Source organism: Heptranchias perlo, chromosome 38 (assembly GCF_035084215.1).
Source record: "Heptranchias perlo isolate sHepPer1 chromosome 38, sHepPer1.hap1, whole genome shotgun sequence".
In the NCBI taxonomy this organism is placed as follows: Eukaryota; Metazoa; Chordata; class Chondrichthyes; order Hexanchiformes; family Hexanchidae; genus Heptranchias; species Heptranchias perlo.
Window position 1 is genome coordinate 13,591,181 of NC_090362.1, and position 13,343 is coordinate 13,604,523.

General features: G+C 47.1%; 2 protein-coding genes across 7 annotated transcripts in view; one reads left to right on the forward strand and one right to left on the reverse strand.

Moving 5' to 3' along the window:
- The window catches only part of LOC137304780 (creatine kinase U-type, mitochondrial-like), a 38,948-nt gene extending 32,776 nt beyond the window's left edge, over window positions 1-6,172 (reverse strand). The window contains exon 1 of the mRNA XM_067973490.1: window positions 6,074-6,172. The gene's annotated coding sequence lies outside the window, so the exon portion shown is untranslated. The remainder of the gene's footprint in view (window positions 1-6,073) is intronic.
- A 6,340-nt stretch (window positions 6,173-12,512) lies between these two features.
- Window positions 12,513-13,343, forward strand: part of ppip5k1a (diphosphoinositol pentakisphosphate kinase 1a) — a 128,876-nt gene continuing 128,045 nt past the window's right edge. For all 6 annotated transcript variants that reach the window (XM_067973491.1, XM_067973493.1, XM_067973494.1 and 3 more), the window contains exon 1: window positions 12,513-12,615. The gene's annotated coding sequence lies outside the window, so the exon portion shown is untranslated. The remainder of the gene's footprint in view (window positions 12,616-13,343) is intronic.

The following is a 13,343-nucleotide window of genomic DNA, read 5'->3' on the forward strand; positions in this document are numbered from 1 at the left end:
CTGTTTACTGAGGTGCGATGTTTGACCTACCATTTGAATCCCTTAAGATCTCAGATTTCCAAACTGTGCATTATGTTAGTGAGCTGTGAATAATGGTGACAAATTGCCGTTAATCTCATTTAACTCCTAGCTAAAACGGAACAAATCAGAGTTCTTTGATTGTACTTGGCCCGGGCGAGTACTTGATGGTAATAGTGGGTATAAAAAGTGGGAATATTTTCCATTGCCCAATATTGACATCACTCAGCCCCGCACCTGCTAAAAAGGGGAATGGGAGAGTAGCCCGAGAGGACACCCATTGAAACTAATAAAAGGTAAATTTGGGACTGATCCTCTTCTTCACACAAAGAGTGGTCAACACAGGAAGAGCAGCAGAGGCAAAAATCCTGGAATCATTTAAGAACCAATTGGATGCTGCAATGAATGGAACACTAGGATCTTTCTGGATAGATAAACTTAGATGGTCTTCCTCATCTGTAATTATATTGTGATTTTCTGAAAAGCCTGGGATTAAAACAAAAGCCTTTGTTTTAATAATGAGTTTAATCCCTTGGTAATGTTCATGATTTCTACTCTTCACCAAGATTTGTGCTTTTATCCATCAAACTTTCTCCCTTTCTCTCCTGAAGGCGCTAACTCTCGCTGGAGTACAGGTGCTGGCTGCCATTCCACCATCTTGTCGAAGTGGGCATTCGTCAAATGTGAGCCAAGAGAGTGAGGGAGTCATTTGAACCTAATCTGATCGTCGGGAAGCCCATGGGATCGGGTGGAATGCCGATTTTACACCCCTCCCAATATTGGTCTCCGTTGACTTCAATGGAGAGTAGAATCAGGCAGCGCATAAACCAATCTCCCGACGGGCGGGTTAGGTTAAAATTTCCCCGAGTGTCAGTGGGGTGTTTGAGGTGAGGTCATCAAAGTCAAATTCAATGCTCTGCTCACTTGGCATTCGCAGATGGGACACTTTCCTGTAGGGGTCGCTGGGCAGGTATCAGGAGGAACACTGTTCGATTTATTTTCCCTCTCATTAGCCCAGGACTTCTGAGCACAATTATGGTGCTCAAACCACCACCTCGGTGAGATCAGTAAGTCACTTCACAAGTAGGCTATTAAGCAGCTGAATTATATAGAGTCTACAGCACAGAAACAGGTCGTTCGACCCAACTGGTCTGTACCGGTGTTTATGCTCCACCTGAGCCTCTTCCCACCCTTCTTCATCTCTTCCTATCATTATATCCTCCTATTTCTTTCTCCCTTATGTGTTTATCTAGCTTCTCCTTAAATGCATCTATGCTATTCACCTCAACTACTCCCTGTGGTAACGAGTTCCACATTCTAACCACTCTTTGGGTAAAGAAGTTTCTCCTGAATTTCCTATTGGATTTATTAGTGGCTATCTTATATTTATGGTCCCTAGTTCTGGTCTGCCCCGCAAAAGGAAACATCTTCTCTACGTCTACCCTATCAAACCCTTTAATAATCTTAAAGACCTCTATCAGGTCACCCCTCAGTCTTCTGTTTTCTAGAGAAAAGAGACCCAGCCTGTTCAATCTTTCCTGATAGATAAAACCTCTCAGTTCTGGTATCATCCTAGTAAATCTTTTTTGCACCTTATAATGTGGAGTATGCCTTTAAATGGAAAGCTGCTTATCCAGTTTAATCAGTCTTTATCAGAGTCTAAGCAGTTTTCTCATTTTCGGGCTAAGGTGTGACTATGGTTTGTTTGGAGAGCACCAGGAGCCACAGGCATAATTTACTGACCTTTGTTACTGACTACGTGCTGAAAAGTAAAACCTGTGAACGATTCATTCATCAGATGTCCCAGACATAAAGATCACAATTTAGAAACTTTTATTAAACCTTTCTGGCCCAGGGGCATTGAGGCTAATTGCAGCACCTCCATTCCACCTAGCTGAAACTAGCAAACTCAACACACCTGGGACGGTTGAGTGCAAATCCTCAACCCTCAGTTCTGTAGGGCTCAATGGCACTGTGGGTACTACACTTATTCACTAAGGACATTGTGTGAGGACAGAATCAGGCTTCAAAACTGTGTATGCTGTGACAGAAACACTGTGACAATTAGAAACACTGTGACAGAAACACTGAGACAATTAGAAACACTGTGACAGAATCACTGTGACAATTAGAAACACTGTGACAGAAACACTGACAGAAACACTGAGACAATTAGAAACTCTGTGACAGTTAGAAACACAGTGACAGAAACACTGTAACAGTTAGAAACACTGTGACAGAAACACTGTAACAGTTAGAAACACTGTGACAGAAACACCATGATAGAAACACTGTGACAGAAACACGGTGACAGTTAGAAACACTGTGGCAGAAACATTGTGACAATTAGAAACATTGGGGGCAATTTTAACCTAACCCGCTAGTTGGGAAACTGACGGAATCGGGTGGAACGCTGCATTTAAACCCCGCCCGATATTACTCTCCATTGACTTCTAGACCCTATCGTGGTCTCAAGACTCTGGTTGTATTTGAGCTGTTCAGGCATGGTGGGGTTGCAGAGAGGTGTCACCAACCATGTGTGGAGGGGGGTAGCCCTTGTTCCCAAGCAGCCTTCCTCTTATATTCCTGGAAGGTTGGAATTGTGGTGGGATGGTTGACTATTGCAGGATAAAGGTGTCATGACAGCTGTCTATGAAACTGGCACAGACTTGCATGAACTTTCTGCGACAATAGACCAGCTGGACATTAATGGACTGAAAGCCCTTCCTGTTGACAAAAGCTGCTAGCTGATCTTCTGGTGCCTTGATGGCTACATGAGTCCATTCTAGAACCCCACTGGACATGAGGGAAGCCAGCCATTGCAGAAAATCCCAGAGCTCTCTCATTTTGACTGTTGGCATCCTTGGGAAGGTGATGTAATGGTTAGCCCTGGCAAATAGAGTATTGGTGACCTGCTTGATGCACTTGTGCACTGCAGATGGAGACACACAAGCGATGTCCCCTGTAGCACCATGGAAGGAGCCTGAAGCAAAAAATGTTAAGGGCAGCAGTGACTTTGGCAGCCACTGGCAAAGCATTGACCCTTGGCCCAGCAGGCAACAGGTCTTGTTGCAGGAGGCTGCCTCGAGAAGCACAGCCTTCTCATGCACTGCTCCTCAGAGATATCCAGGAAAGTGATTCTTGGCCTATAGAAAGAGGAAGGAAAGAAAGAAAAAAGAAAGACAGGAAGATTTGCTTTTATATAGCACCTTGCATGACCTCAGGATGTCCCAAAGCGCTTTACAACCAATGAAGTACATTTTGAAGTGTAGTCACTGCTGTAATGTAGGAAACACAGCAGCCAATTTGTGCAAGGTCCCACAAACAGCAATGCGGTACTGACCAGATAATTTGTTCTAAGGTGTTGGTTGAGGGATAAATATTGGCCAGGACATGCCTCCATAATGATGCCTAACCAAAGGATTCCATCAATCAGTGTCACTGATATTATTTCCTACATGGAACCGCTCTTGCTGGGGCAGAGATCACATCACACAGAAGGAAAGTGTCTTCATTGGCAACACTTGGTCCGTGAGATCTCCTGGACTGGTTTCAATCGCCTCAGGGGAATTGGAGAGGAATTTTCCAGAGTATACTTTCCCTTATTGGCCCTGGGTTTTTTCTCTCCCAGGAGATTATATAGCCCGGGGTAAGGTGGTGGGGTGGGGGGGGGGGTGCGGGAAGAAGTCGAGGGGAGGCAGGAAGAAGTGTTTAGCCATCATGGTCCAGCCATCATGGTGTGTGGGGCAGACTTGATGGACCAGCAGGTCTTTTCCTGTCCATCAATTTTGTATGTTTCGTATTTCGTATGTAGGGCGAAGCCAAATTAAGCACCACATATTAACACCTGGGCCAAATTTACATCACAATCCATTTTCCCTACATAATGGGGGTTTGTCCAGGGTTGTGACCTAACAGAGGTGTGAGTTTAACGGTGCCATTATACTGCATCAAAATCCTGGAACTCCCCTACCTAACAGCACTGAGGGAGGCCCTTCACCACACGGACTGCAGCGGTTCAACAAGAAGGCCCACCACCACCTTCTCAAGCGGCAACTAGGGATAGGCAATAAATGCCGGTCTTGCTAATAATGCCCATATCCCAAGAATGAATTAAAAAAACTACAAATTACAAGCCCAACCAGCTTCATTCAATCAGCTGCTCATCAAGGGTAACTCAATGAAATTGCTTGCTCGAGCAAACAAGGCATTGGTCACTTGCTTTATACTTCTATGTACAACCACTTGATTTGTGTTGCTGATATCCCCAGTGGTCGTTCTGGAATGAAATTGAAGCATGAACGGTCAGGGAATTTGTGACTTTGACAGCTATCGGTAGCGCTGTGTTTGTGCAGGAGTTTGGCTGCCTATCAGTTTGCAGCAGGCCACACAACTCTTGCAACTCAAAGAATCTGTAGGTCATGGGCAATAAGAGCAATAAGCACCTTGGGTTATTTTACTAGGTTAAAGGCGCTATATAAATGCAAGTTGTTGTTGTAGGCACTGCTCCACTGACACATGAAGGTACATGTGCCCACTTGTACACTCTGGTGTGTAGGTCCTGGTGGAGTGGGTGCAGAGCATCATTGGTATAGCCTGACCTTCCTGGGACCCCCTCCTTTGGTTCTGTTCTTCCAAAAAAGCACAAGCAGTGGTTGAAAAATGGCACGACCTCAATAATTGGCCCAAAATGGGAACAAGAGAAAGAAAAAACGCTGCAGAAATAGCCTCCGAATGCCCTTAATTATCTCCTTGCAGGTCTCTTCTGAAACTCTTCAAACTTTGCATCAGAAAATTGGATGAGGTGCTCAATAGCCAGCGATCCAACATCACGGATTCCTGCTTTCCCAATTTACTCCCGTTGTTTGGGTGAAACCCATCGGCAGATCTAGGCTATCTATGTCCAAAGCATCTCGGAAAGGATGTAGATCAGAGCGAGTGCAAAGGAGAGCGATAAGAGTAAGAGTAAAGGGGGTGAACTATAAAGAACGATTAGAGAAGCTGTGTAGAGAAAAGATGGGACTTCATCGAAGTATGTAAAGGATAAAATGGTGTCGATAAGGCAAACCCAGAATATTAATTCAAGGTCAGTCAGCAGGGCCAGTGGATGTGAACTTCAATCAGTGAAAACTAAATTTAAACAGGTATTACTCAGAGTGAGAAAGGTTGAAATGGTCTATCAAGGAGGGTAGTAGAGATTAAAAGATTAAAATATTAGGTACTTTCAAAGTGAAGTTGGATTCTAGGCTGGTGACTAAGGGTTAGTCACCAGCCTAATAAATAAATAAATTTGTTGGACTATAACTTGGTGTTGTAAAATTGTTTACAATTGTCAACCCCAGTCCATCACCGGCATCTCCACATCATGACTAAGGGTTAGAGGGATGAACATTCATGATCTAAGTGGCCTCGGTCTTGTCCTTGACTCTTATGTTTCTTACAGCTGAGGGTTATGTGCCTGCAATCTGAAGCCGATGGACCGGGTTGGATGCTGATAGGGTCAGGGAGGGAAAAGAATCAGCTCGGGTCCCAACGCCTCATTCCTATCCAGTGACTTGCGACCGTACGTGCGGGCATGGATATGCAGCGAGATTCAGGTTTGGCTGCGACTCCCCTATCCCACACCTCCGCCCTCAGCATTCTGTTGTGGTCAGGTAATCTGCCAACACCCGGGCTCCCACAGAAGCTTGAACAAATTACTGGAGGATCCTGTGGAATCTCACCTCAAGAGTCAGAGAGGGGACGAGAGGCGGAGAAGCGAAAACCGGAACAAAAAAGTATCTATCCAAATTAGTTGACTGAGTCCTTGACCACCATAAACCCAGTCCAGCCTCCAATTCACTTTAATATCTTATACATGGCAACTGAAATATCATAATATCTTATCAACTATTAACTTGTTTGAGCATTTTTGATATCTACGGTAGTCCTGTCACCGATTAAGTAATTAAACCATCTGACGGTGTAATACCTGCTAAAGAGTATTACTATAGTTGCCCAAGTACAACACGCCAACATCAACATTCACGTCTATGAGATTTACAAAGGAGCCTACCTAGCAGCAGCAAACTGGAATGGCTTCACCTTCGGTGGACGTCAGGTCTCTTTATTTTTCAACATAAAGAGTCTCCTTATCTGGTGGGGGGAGGTGCTTTACAAGGCAGGTAATAAGAGGAGTTACACTGGTGCTGTGCCAAAAAAAACATGTAAGCCACTTCTGTCCTGCCACGGTGAGATATTTCTCGGCTGGTGAGATCGCCTTTCCCCCTTGCACAAAAACCTGTTTCACACCAGCATAGACTGCACGCTTCATTATCAGTCTTTGCTGCCCCGGGACATAGAGATTAATGCTCCTATGCTGCCAGCTCAAAGCTAGATGGAGATAGAGGCATGGTGAAACAGCCCACTAGTGCCTTGCTCAAGGAGCCGTATTTTATGTGCGAGTCTAGACAGTGGGCATCGGCTCGATGGACGTTAGATCAAGTACCATGCGCGCCCAAAATTCCAGTGGGTGAGGCTCCTTGCCAGAGGTGACCGCTTCACTTACGAGAACTTCGGAGGAGAGCGGGGTGGGGGGTGGGGGGGTGTGGTCTGTCTTGGTAACTAGACGACATAAATTTAAGATCAACAACAACAACAACTTGCATTTATATAGCGACTTTAACGTAGTAAAACGTCCCAAGGTGTTTTACAAGAGCGATTGTCAAACAAAATTTGACACCGAGCCACATAAGGAGAATTTCGGACAGGTGACCGAATGCTTGGTCAAAGAGGTAGGTTTTAAGGAGCATCTTAAAGGAGGAGAGATTGGTAGAGGTTTAGGGAGGGAATTCCAGAGCTTAGGGACAAGGCAGCTGAAGGGACGGCCACCAATGGTGGAGCGATTAAAATCGGGGATGCACAAGAGGCAAGAATTGGAGGAATGCGGAGGTCTCAGAGGTTTGTTCGGGTGGAGGAGGTTACAGAGCTAGGAAGGGGGCAAGGCTATGGAGGGATTTAAAATGAAGGATGAGAGTTTTAAAAGATCATCACCAGAAGAACGAAGGGAGGGGTTAGGAGAAATTTCCTCATGCAGAAGGTTGTTAGGACATGGGATGAACTGTTATAAACTGGATAGCCCGGTGAGGAAGGATAGAATACTAGAGCCTAGTCTTCAGTTGTTTCCAAGCCTTTATTCACAGAGCTCTACATTACACCCACGCCACACCCTAGATCAGCTCTCTTATAAATGATTACAAGACAGTTCCCATTTGTATACAATTAACACCAATTGATATAAATCATATGGGTACAATTAACATGCATGACCAGAAACAGAATCCATAATAGGTTTTAAAAGAGAAGTGGATAAATGTAAAAAAAAGACATAGGCAATGAGAAAGGGACAGAGGAATGGGACTAAGTGGGTAGCTCTTTCAGAGAGCCTGCACAGGGGCAGTGGGCCGAATGGCCTTGTTCTGTGCTGTAAAATGCTATGGTTCTAAACCTAGCATTTTCCTGGACTGTTGATTCAGTAGAAAACTGGGCGATATATTTACCCACTGACTCATCAGCTTGCTATTTCACAGTATCATTGTAACATCTTTTTAAAACTGCTGCGTAACTATTAACAGTCACCTGCTGACTAATAAGTCACTGTGCTGCACTGTAACCTTGACTGCTCTATAATTATAACAGGATCTCCCTCTATTAGCCGGACTCATACAAATAATTATTACCTATAGTCTGGAACAAACTAGTTTCCATGGTGATTGTGAATTTCTCTGTCATTTTGAGAAGGTTAAGTGGGTAATTTTAATTAAGTGCTTCCCAACGCTTAAATTGATTGAGACAAGAAGGCAAGCAGACCAGGAAGGCTCCGGGTTCGACTCTGAGTTAGCTGATCTCAGCCAGTGAAACAGTTCGGGTGCTACAGCTGTGCTCAGTGCCTTTGGGCCGGGGATGAGCAAAGTCAGCCAGGGTTCTTGCTGCTGATTGCATGTAAACACTGTCTGCTAGTTCATGAGGAATGGCCATCGGGGCATTTCTTCAGGCTCAGACTCAGTGTCCTGTTTGGCCCCTCGTTGCAGTTGGGCCTCCTTGACCATCTGTTACAAATGAAGGTGTCAAATGAAGGTGTTGTGACTACAGGAAAGACAATGTCCTTTCACTTGCATAATTTTGGGCATATGGTCATATATCACCTGCATATTAATGGAATGGAATCCCTTGCTGTTCATGAAGGTAGCGAGATTCATGGTAGTCACCCAGATTGCAGTTCCTCATCGGACTAGTGGCTTTCCACTGGGAAAGGTATGAGAGAGTCATCAATGCATCTGTCCCCAGCTCTATGCATTGGTTTACTGCAGATTGACTGATTTGACATCTATCTCCCTCAGGTGGCTTGGAAAGGTCCAGTGGCATAAATGTTCAAGATTTTCCTCACCTTCAAAAAAAAGCCAAAATTTCAAGAACTGAGGCAATAAAAATACCACAGAAAGCACAAATACAAGGCACAACAATACTCCAACATACCTTCAAGATCACAAGCTTCTGAAGACTAGAGAATGCCTTCTCAGCGGTGCCCATTTTATACAGGCCTCATTATTGCATTCGCAGCAAGAAACTCAGGAAATATTGCCTACTGGACACTTATATTCATTGGCATATTTTGGGATATTCTGTGTGACAACTCTGCTGCGCAGAAATTCCTGCCGGCAGAAGATTGTTCTTTGAGTGTTTCAGGCATGAAATGGGCTTATCCTTTGATTTCAAATAGAGCTCCCAAATCTCCTCCGTTGCGAAAACTTCAAAAGTTCAGTTTCCTCTTTTGTGCCAACTTGGTTCAACGGTGGCACTCTCACATCTGAGTCAGAGATTGTGGGTTCGAGCCCCATTTCAGAATTGTGCACATAATCTAGGCTGACACTCCCGTGCAATACTAACGGAGTGCCGCACTGTCGGAGGTGCCATCTTTCATGTGAGACATTAAACTGAGGTCCTTTCAGCTTGTTCAGGTGGATGTCAAAGATGCCCTGGCACTATTGGAAGAAGTTCAGGGAGTTCTGGCTCCCTCAACCAGCACCACCAAAAACATATTAAATGATCATTATCTCGCTTGTTGTTTGTGGGACCTTGCTGTGTGCAAATTGGCTGCCACGTTTGCATTAGGATAGTCACTACATTTCACAAGTAAATTGATTGTGAAGCAGTTTGGAGCATCCTGATGACATGAAGGGCGTTATAAAAATGCAAGTTTTTATGGACCTATTTCATTGTTCGTGGATAGGATGTGGCTCTGTGTATTGCCATGTTTGTGGGTGCAGTTGGGGCTCTGTGTATTGCCATGTTTGTGGGTGCAGTTGGGGCTCTGTGTATTGCCATGTTTGTGGGTGCAGTTGGGGCTCTGGGTATTGCCATGTTTGTGGGTGCAGTTGGGGCTCTGTGTATTGCCATGTTTGTGGGTGCAGTTGGGGCTCTGGGTATTGCCATGTTTGTGGGTGCAGTTGGGGCTCTGTGTATTGCCATGTTTGTGGGTGCAGTTGGGGCTCTGTGTATTGCCATGTTTGTGGGTGCAGTTGGGGCTCTGGGTATTGCCATGTTTGTGAGTGCAGTTGGGGCTCTGTGTATTGCCATGTTTGTGGGTGCAGTTGGGGCTCTGTGTGTTGCCATGTTTGTGGGTGCAGTTGGGGTGCTGTGTATTGCCATGTTTGTGGGTGCAGTTGGGGCTCTGTGTATTGCCATGTTTGTGGGTGCAGTTGGGGCTCTGTGTATTGCCATGTTTGTGGGTGCAGTTGGGGCTCTGTGTATTGCCATGTTTGTGGGTGCAGTTGGGGCTCTGGGTATTGCCATGTTTGTGGGTGCAGTTGGGGCTCTGTGTATTGCCATGTTTGTGGGTGCAGTTGGGGCTCTGGGTATTGCCATGTTTGTGGGTGCAGTTGGGGCTCTGTGTATTGCCATGTTTGTGGGTGCAGTTGGGGCTCTGTGTATTGCCATGTTTGTGGGTGCAGTTGGGGCTCTGGGTATTGCCATGTTTGTGGGTGCAGTTGGGGCTCTGTGTATTGCCATGTTTGTGGGTGCAGTTGGGGCTCTGTGTGTTGCCATGTTTGTGGGTGCAGTTGGGGTGCTGTGTATTGCCATGTTTGTGGGTGCAGTTGGGGCTCTGTGTATTGCCATGTTTGTGGGTGCAGTTGGGGTGCTGTGTATTGCCATGTTTGTGGGTGCAGTTGGGGCTCTGTGTATTGCCATGTTTGTGGGTGCAGTTGGGGCTCTGTGTATTGCCATGTTTGTGGGTGCAGTTGGGGCTCTGTGTATTGCCATGTTTGTGGGTGCAGTTGGGGCTCTGTGTATTGCCATGTTTGTGGGTGCAGTTGGGGCTCTGTGTATTGCCATGTTTGTGGGTGCAGTTGGGGCTCTGTGTATTGCCATGTTTGTGGGTGCAGTTGGGGTGCTGTGTATTGCCATGTTTGTGGGTGCAGTTGGGGCTCTGTGTATTGCCATGTTTGTGGGTGCAGTTGGGGCTCTGTGTATTGCCATGTTTGTGGGTGCAGTTGGGACTCTGGGCATTGCCATGTTTGTGGGTGCAGTTGGGGCTCTGGGCATTGCCTTGTTTGTGGGTGCAGTTGGGGCTCTGGGTATTGCCTTGTTTGTGGGTGCAGTTGGGACTCTGGGCATTGCCTTGTTTGTGGGTGCAGTTGGGGCTCTGTGTATTGCCATGTTTGTGGGTGCAGTTGGGGTGCTGTGTATTGCCATGTTTGTGGGTGCAGTTGGGGCTCTGTGTATTGCCATGTTTGTGGGTGCAGTTGGGGCTCTGTGTATTGCCATGTTTGTGGGTGCAGTTGGGGCTCTGTGTATTGCCATGTTTGTGGGTGCAGTTGGGGCTCTGTGTATTGCCATGTTTGTGGGTGCAGTTGGGGCTCTGGGTATTGCCTTGTTTGTGGGTGCAGTTGGGGCTCTGGGTATTGCCTTGTTTGTGGGTGCAGTTGGGACTCTGGGCATTGCCTTGTTTGTGGGTGCAGTTGGGGCTCTGTGTGTTGCCATGTTTGTGGGTGCAGTTGGGGTGCTGTGTATTGCCATGTTTGTGGGTGCAGTTGGGGCTCTGTGTATTGCCATGTTTGTGGGTGCAGTTGGGGCTCTGTGTATTGCCATGTTTGTGGGTGCAGTTGGGGCTCTGTGTATTGCCATGTTTGTGGGTGCACTTGGGGCTCTGTGTATTGCCATGTTTGTGGGTGCAGTTGGGGTGCTGTGTATTGCCATGTTTGTGGGTGCAGTTGGGGCTCTGTGTATTGCCATGTTTGTGGGTGCAGTTGGGGCTCTGTGTATTGCCATGTTTGTGGGTGCAGTTGGGGTGCTGTGTATTGCCATGTTTGTGGGTGCAGTTGGGGCTCTGTGTATTGCCATGTTTGTGGGTGCAGTTGGGGCTCTGTGTATTGCCATGTTTGTGGATGAAGTTGGGGTGCTGTGTATTGCCATGTTTGTGGGTGCAGTTGGGGCTCTGTGTATTGCCATGTTTGTGGGTGCAGTTGGGGTGCTGTGTATTGCCATGTTTGTGGGTGCAGTTGGGGCTCTGTGTATTGCCATGTTTGTGGGTGCAGTTGGGGCTCTGTGTATTGCCATGTTTGTGGGTGCAGTTGGGGTGCTGTGTATTGCCATGTTTGTGGGTGCAGTTGGGGCTCTGTGTATTGCCATGTTTGTGGGTGCAGTTGGGGCTCTGTGTATTGCCGTGTTTGTGGGTGCACTTGGGGCTCTGTGTATTGCCATGTTTGTGGGTGCAGTTGGGGCTCTGTGTATTGCCATGTTTGTGGGTGCAGTTGGGGCTCTGTGTATTGCCATGTTTGTGGGTGCACTTGGGGCTCTGTGTATTGCCATGTTTGTGGGTGCACTTGGGGCTCTGTGTATTGCCATGTTTGTGGGTGCAGTTGGGGCTCTGTGTATTGCCATGTTTGTGGGTGCAGTTGGGGCTCTGGGTATTGCCATGTTTGTGGGTGCAGTTGGGGCTCTGGGTATTGCCATGTTTGTGGGTGCAGTTGGGGCTCTGTGTATTGCCATGTTTGTGGGTGCAGTTGGGGCTCTGGGTATTGCCATGTTTGTGGGTGCAGTTGGGGCTCTGGGTATTGCCATGTTTGTGGGTGCAGTTGGGGCTCTGTGTATTGCCATGTTTGTGGGTGCAGTTGGGGCTCTGGGTATTGCCATGTTTGTGGGTGCAGTTGGGGCTCTGTGTATTGCCATGTTTGTGGGTGCAGTTGGGGCTCTGTGTATTGCCATGTTTGTGGGTGCAGTTGGGTTCTGTGTCGTATCAGGTTCGTGGGTGCAGTTACGGCTACATGCCACCAAGCATTCCGCTGGCGCTGTTTCCCCATTTCCCTGCAGGTGAATTCCCGCCTCGATTGACAGCTGACGTCACAGCCCCGTCCCCGGCCCGCCGCGCAGCGCGAGCAGACGGCTGTCAAGTTAAGCCGTCAATCATTAGGAAGGCAACTTCCGGTGTCAGGTTAGGTTGGCCGGGAGGTTGTTAGGGGCGTTTCTAGCTGGGGCCTAAGTGCTGAGTGAAGCCAGGAACATGGAGGTTATGCAGAATGAAGGAAACTTAACTCGGAAATGAGTCTTCCCGGCCGTGCAGTGAGTGTTTAATATTAAAAATTAATGTAGTTTTATTTTTTCCTTTGATACGATTGAACTGTTTTTGAAAGAAATCACCCAAATGACTAGGCTCAATATTGACATTGTTTTTAACTAGTATTTTTTTTATTTATTAAAATCTCTTTAAAAGTGATAAGTAATGACAGTTTTTTCACCTTGATCTGTTAATATAGCTCATGGGGTGCAGTGATGTGATACAGACAGTGGGTAATGCAGTAATGGTGTTGCCCCCTGATGTAATGGTGTCAGAGGGTATGTTGCAGGTTGGGGCGGGGTGTTATCTGCTGTGTGTTGCAGGTTGGGGGGGTTGTGGGGTTTATCTGCTGTGTGTTGCAGGTTGGGGGGGTTGTGGGGTTTATCTGCTGTGTGTTGCAGGTTGGGGGGGGTGTGGGGTTTATCTGCTGTGTGTTGCAGGTTGGTGGGGGTGTGGGGTTTATCTGCTGTGTGTTGCAGGTTGGGGGGGGGTTGTGGGGTTTATCTGCTGTGTGTTGCAGGTTGGGGGGGTTGTGGGGTTTATCTGCTGTGTGTTGCAGGTTGGGGGGGGTGTGGGGTTTATCTGCTGTGTGTTGCAGGTTGGGGGGGGTGTGGGGTTTATCTGCTGTGTGTTGCAGGTTGGGGGGGGTGTGGGGTTTACCTGCTGTGTGTTGCAGGTTGGGGGGGGGGGGGGGTGTGGGGTTTATCTGCTGTGTGTTGCAGGTTGGGGGGTG